This window comes from Acomys russatus, chromosome 14 (genome assembly GCF_903995435.1).
Source record: "Acomys russatus chromosome 14, mAcoRus1.1, whole genome shotgun sequence".
NCBI classification, from domain to species: domain Eukaryota; kingdom Metazoa; phylum Chordata; class Mammalia; order Rodentia; family Muridae; genus Acomys; species Acomys russatus.
In genome coordinates, this window is record NC_067150.1 from 13,559,251 (window position 1) to 13,565,250 (window position 6,000).

At 40.7% G+C, this 6,000-nt stretch overlaps 1 pseudogene; it reads left to right on the forward strand.

The window, feature by feature from the left end:
- Window positions 1-4,785: 4,785 nt before the first annotated feature.
- LOC127198729 (upstream-binding factor 1-like protein 1) lies at window positions 4,786-6,000 on the forward strand (annotated as a pseudogene).

The following is a 6,000-nucleotide window of genomic DNA, read 5'->3' on the forward strand; positions in this document are numbered from 1 at the left end:
CTCTCTCTCTCTCTCTCAAGCACTGAGATTAATGGAGAGCACCACCACACCCAGCCCTGTGAACCAGATAAACATTCTCCAATTTTATCCTGTACAGAAACTGTGGGCTTTGCTCTGGCCATGCAATCTCTGTGAGTTCTAATCCAGCCTGAACTCCATAGCAAGAAGCTGTCTTAGAATGTATAAAAAAATAAATCAATAGGAACATTTTTCCTCCATTTATAGAATGTTTCTGGAGATGATGACGTACCGAGACCTATGGATGCACTTAAGATGCTGACATAAAAACCGTTGGAGAGATAATGGCTGAGAAGATGAGTCCTGTCTTCACGCTGGATACATAGGTCACAACTTCCAATTGGTGTTCATAAACAATTTTCTTGCTGTCGTTTGCTTTCTGTTTTTTATTTTGGAGACAGAGTTTCATTGTGTAATAGTTTTGGCCATTCTGAAACAAGCCCTGTAGACCAGGCCAGCCTCAATTCAAAGAGATCCAGCAGCCTTTGCCTTGCATGTGCTGGGATTGATGGGATGTGGCACCAACCCGGGAATAGAAGCAGTTTTCCAGTGCAAACTTTAAGAGTTTTATATAATGAGACACTGATAATTGATTTCAATCACTGTTTTCAGCTCAGACATTGGCGGTCTTCAAAGCATTGTCAAGGCCTCTCCTGACAAAAGGCAGTATCTAAAGAGTGTTGGCCCACTCCTTACATCCCTGGACTCAGGAGGCAGAGGCAAACTGATCTCCCTGAGTTTGAGGCAAGCCTGGTCTTTTTTTCTTTTTTTAAAAGCAGGCTTTGTTTTCACACATTTATTATTACTGATATTTCTATGAAAACTGAATCTTTATCATATACCACTATGGGTTTTAAATTTCTCATCTATTTTTTTTCAGTTTTATTTTATTTTTCAGCCTGTTGTTATTTGTAGTGAGTTCTACCACAGCTAGAGCTACAAGAGAAAATTTATCTGAAGAAAAGATATTTATCCTAAACTCAACCTATATACTTTGCCTTCAAAGAAATTAAATACATAATTAGTTTTAAATTGGTGCTTGTCAATTTTAGAAGAGGGGATTTCAGTGTGACATTTGGAACCACATAAGTCAGAGATACTAAAGGAAAAAATCTTATAAGATACTTTAAAACAAACAAGCCACTTATTAGACTGGATTATAGGATATGTTCTGAGTAGCCCGGCATTGGCTATCTCACAACCAGAAGATCAAAAATCATGTTTTAAGCCCAAAGGGTTGGATGACTCTACAGTACAAATACAGACCTGGAGGATTTCTGGATAGCTAATTGTCTCCAGTCTCTGTTAGAATCCTGGTGAGTTTGGATTTTGTATTGATCCCAGCAGTTACATACACAAAATGGAGGTCATGAGGGAGAGCAAGCAGAAAAAGCAAAAGCTTCTTCTGTTTCATGTGGACTGTCAACAAAGGAGAGGCCCAGGTTGACAGTGAATCTTCGTACTTCAAATTACTCCATTAAAGGAATGTCTTTTTCAGCCAGGAATGGTGGTACATGCCTTAGGTCTTAGCACCTGGAAACAGAGGCAGATCTCTGTGAATTAGAGGCCTGCTTGGACAACATAGTAAGTTTTAGGATAGTTAGATATACATAATAGAGACCCTGTATCAGAGAGAGGTCATGACAAATGAGGAAAGAGAGAGAGAGAGAGAGAGAGAGAGAGAGAGAGAGAGAGAGAGAGAGAGAGAGAGAACTCCTTATTGGGTTTTTCAAAGCTTAGAATTTAAATTTAACCAAATCTTTCCATCACAGTACTTTCTTCAAATTTATTATCACCTCATCAATGGAAGGGTCTGTGATAAACCCTACCTCAGGCATCTCACAACAGCCAAATACCCAAAAGGCAAAAGCCACCCTTAGGGTGTGTCCAGGGCTTTACAGAAGGAGATTATACAAGTTAAGTTAATTATGCTAATAGCAACACACCCTGCCTTAGGGTGGGGTCTTCTGATCTCTATATAAGAGCTTGAGAACTGTGAAACTGAGTCAGTCCAGAGGCCCTAGGAAGTGGTTACGCAGTGGGTCCCTTCTTCCAGTCAAAGCTGTTGTCCAGAGAGATCAGAAGGCACAGCATCTCTCAAGCAAAGGGCAGACCTTCCTGCAAGCTTTGATAAGACCAGGGATCTAGAGGTGAGTGGAAATCCTCAGTCCATGGATTTATACGTTGTCTGAGTCCAGGAATTCTCATGTAGAAGTCCTTGTGATAGTTCACATAGAGAATGCTCTTATTTTCAGTTCATTCTTGAGTCTCAAAAGTTTAATCTATCATAACATTAAAATTAAGATGAGTACGGTTTCCTCACCTATTTTATGATCCTTGTGAATCTAACTTTGGAAGGTGTGGAGATACCTTATAGCATGACTTTTAGCATGGTATCTATACTTAGTGTTCATTATAGAAATCATATAATGCCACATATATGAATTATTCCACTGGAAAACATTATAGTCTTGTGTTTCAAATATGTTTTTAACTATTTAGAGAATATTTTAATAATGTGTTGATTTAGGACACATTTGTTTAGTGATATTATACTTTGAATGAGCTCCTTTGCTGGAGACTCGGTTCATGAAGGACTTCCCTGCCATGTATTCATTTCTAGCTCTAGCACTAAGAAAGTAAATAAAAAGAAGAGGGAAACAACTCAGTTTTGCGGGAGCAATAATGAGAGGTTGAGGCAAGAGAACTTTGAATATGAAGTAAGCTCATCGTTAACAATCCTGATTTTCACCCCATTCAAAGTGTTGAAGGAACATTTATTATTTAGGTCCACGTGATGTAAGCAATATTTTGGGGTGATTTTTAAATAATAAATAGATTGGTTGTCTTTACAATGTTATACTTAAAAATAAATCTCAGTCTTATTCTTCAGGAATGAGAAGTTTATACTGCATTGTTATATGGTAGGATGCTAGGTTAATGCAACTTATTATTTCTATCTTGTATATTTGAGGCTTCATTGGTTACATGCTGTATGGTCAGATTTACAGAAAATTCTGTGAGGAGATGAGAGGAAGGCACACGCCTTAAATCCCAGCACTCCAGAGGCAGAGACAGCCAAATCTGTGTGATTTTGAGACCATCTGGGTCTACAAAAGGATTTCAAGAAAACCAAGGATTTACACAGAAACCCTGCCTAAAAAACAAAACAAAAAATTTTTAAAAAATATCTGGGTGTGGTGGCAATCGCCTTTAATCCTAGCACTTGAAAGGCAGAGGTAGGTGAGTCCCTGTGAGGTCAAGGCCAGCATGGTCTACAAAGCAAATCCAGGTAGTCAAGGCTACACAGAGAAACCCTGATGGCAAGAGGGGGTGGGGGGGGGGCTTCAAGGAGAGACAGTGAGACTGAGAGCTGATAGGTAGAGGACTCCTTACTTGGGTGTCCAGAAGCTTAGATTTTTAATTTAACCCATTCTCCCCATCACAATTATTTATTAAAATTGATCATCACCTTATCAATGGAAGGGTCTGTGATAAACCCTGCCTCATCCTTCTCACAACAGCAAAATGCCCAGAAAGATAAAGCAAGACTCAGAATGTGCCCAGTGCTTTAAAGAAGGGGATTATCCATGTCAATTTAATTATGCTAATACCTAAACATTCCAACTTAGGGTGGAGCCTTCAGATCTCTATATAAAAGCTGGTGAGCTCCAAAATTTGCCTACTTCTGAGGCCCATGGATGTGGTTACACTGCAGAGACCTTCTTTCAAGTCACAATTCTTGTCCAGAGAATTCAGAAGACCCAACACCTCCTAAACAAGGGCAGCTTTCAGAAGACCAGACATCTAGAGGTAGGAGGAATTCCTCATCCCGTGAATTCATTATTTCACTGGTTTCAGGAAATTTCAAATAGTAATATTAGTGATCCTTAATACAGAGAATGATGTTCTTTTCAGTTTAACATTGGACAACAAAATTTTAATCTCACATAATATTAAGATTTAAGATTAACATGGTTTCCTCACTTATTTTATGATCTTTATGAATCTAAATTTTGAATGTACAGAGACTACTTATAATTTGATTTTTCGCATGGCATCTATACTCTGCGTTCATTACTGAAATCATATAATTTTATGTGTATGTGATCTTCCACAGTAAATGAAGATGTACTCTTTTGCCTCAAATAGGTTTTAACAATATAGAGATGGTTTTCTTGTGTGTCACCTAAACCTCTCCATTCTGGTGTGCAAGTCAATTACCTTTACTTTCTAAGTCTTTCTATCTAGCACTGGTTGTCCTAGACTTTGATATATAGAAGTGGCTATCATTGATTTTACAGAGATTTACCATACTAGGTATGGAACTAAAGGTGTACCCCACCTCCAGCAGCTTCATTCTCTCGATTTTAGGCAAGTTCTATTAAGATTTGGGAAAAGAGGCACAAGAGCGTGCACCTGTACCAATGGCGAATAATCCAAACACCTTTTATTTTTAAGGGATGAATTATTCCATTGTTAATAGTAAGTGAGTTCTATGAGCCTCACATCACCAGGGATACCTGATGGTGTTAGTAGTAAGTGAGTTCTATGAGCCTCACATCACCAGGGATACCTGATGTTCAACAGTTCCAATAAGGACACGTAACTTTTGTTTGTTTGTTTGTTTCTCTTCAGGATACTGATTCACAGGATCTGTGGAATTCCAAAAGAGCCTCCTAAGCTGTGTTTCCAAGCTGTTCAAGCTGCTGTGGAAGAGTTTGTACAACTGAGCTATTGTTCGTGGGCACAGAATCTCAGCACAGAATGGCATCATCTGATAACCAAGGCCAATGGTCCAAAGGAGACCTTCTGAACTTACTGGAATCCATCGAGAGTAACATCCCACCAGGTGACTTCCAGACCTTCCAAGAAACCCAGGCAGACCTAGACTGGGACAAAGTAGCTTTTAAACAGTATTCAGGAGAAGCGTGCAAACTAAAGTGGATGCAGATTTCTCATCCTTTGAGGAAGTTCCGCACACTGACAGAATTGGTGTTGGAGGCCAAGGAAGGGATTCAAGAACCTGGCAAAACTGAGAAAGTCAAGCCACACCCTGACTTCCCCAAAAGACCCCTGACGGCCTATATGCGCTTTTACAAGGAGAAGCGAGCTGAGTACTCTAAGCTGTACCCCAAGTACACCACTGGGCAGTTGACTAAAGTCATAGCTACAGAATACAATCAGCTGCCTGAGGAGGTCAAGGGGAGATATATTCAAGACTTCCAAAAGGACAAACAAGACTTCCAGGAAAAGCTGACTCAGTTCAAGAAACAACATGCTGGTGTAGGGCATCCTAAGAAGTCTGTGCTGCCGAAGAGTCATGGAATCAAAGAGTCTAAAAAATCAGAAAGACTTATGCAAACGGGAAAGAGTCCTCTAGAAACGGCGGTGCCCAAAGCATTTTCTTCCAACAAGATATTTCAGGGAGAACCCAAGAAACCTCCTATGAACGGCTACCAGAAATTTCACCAAGATTCCTGGTCGAGCCCAGAGCTGCACCATCTGTCCTACAGGAAGCGCTGGGTTGAGATTAGCAGGCGTTGGCACAGAGTCCCAAGGGACCAGAGAGAACTTTATAAGCAACAGGCCGAGGAGCTTCAGAAACAATACTGGGTGAAGCTGGACCGCTGGCTCCAGAAACTGTCACCAGAGGAATATGCATCCTACACAGAGGCAAAGGCTTCCTGTGGGAAGCGAAAGAACATGGCCACGTCTGGAGGCAGAAGCCCCAAGCGTGCTCGAACAGATGTGTAGTCCTCCTCAGAAATGGGCCTGCCAGCATGGCCTGAAAAGGCACAAGGGCTTATGGATTCTGGGGCAGATTCCTCAGAGACTACTACGGGACGTGATGGTGGCTCCCATGCATCCATTCACATTAGGACAGAAGATGGGAAACAGGAAGACTATAGCAGCTCCTTGTAATCTAGCAGTTCCGATGAAGATGAAGATGAAGGATGTCTTTCTCAGGGAACCATGTAA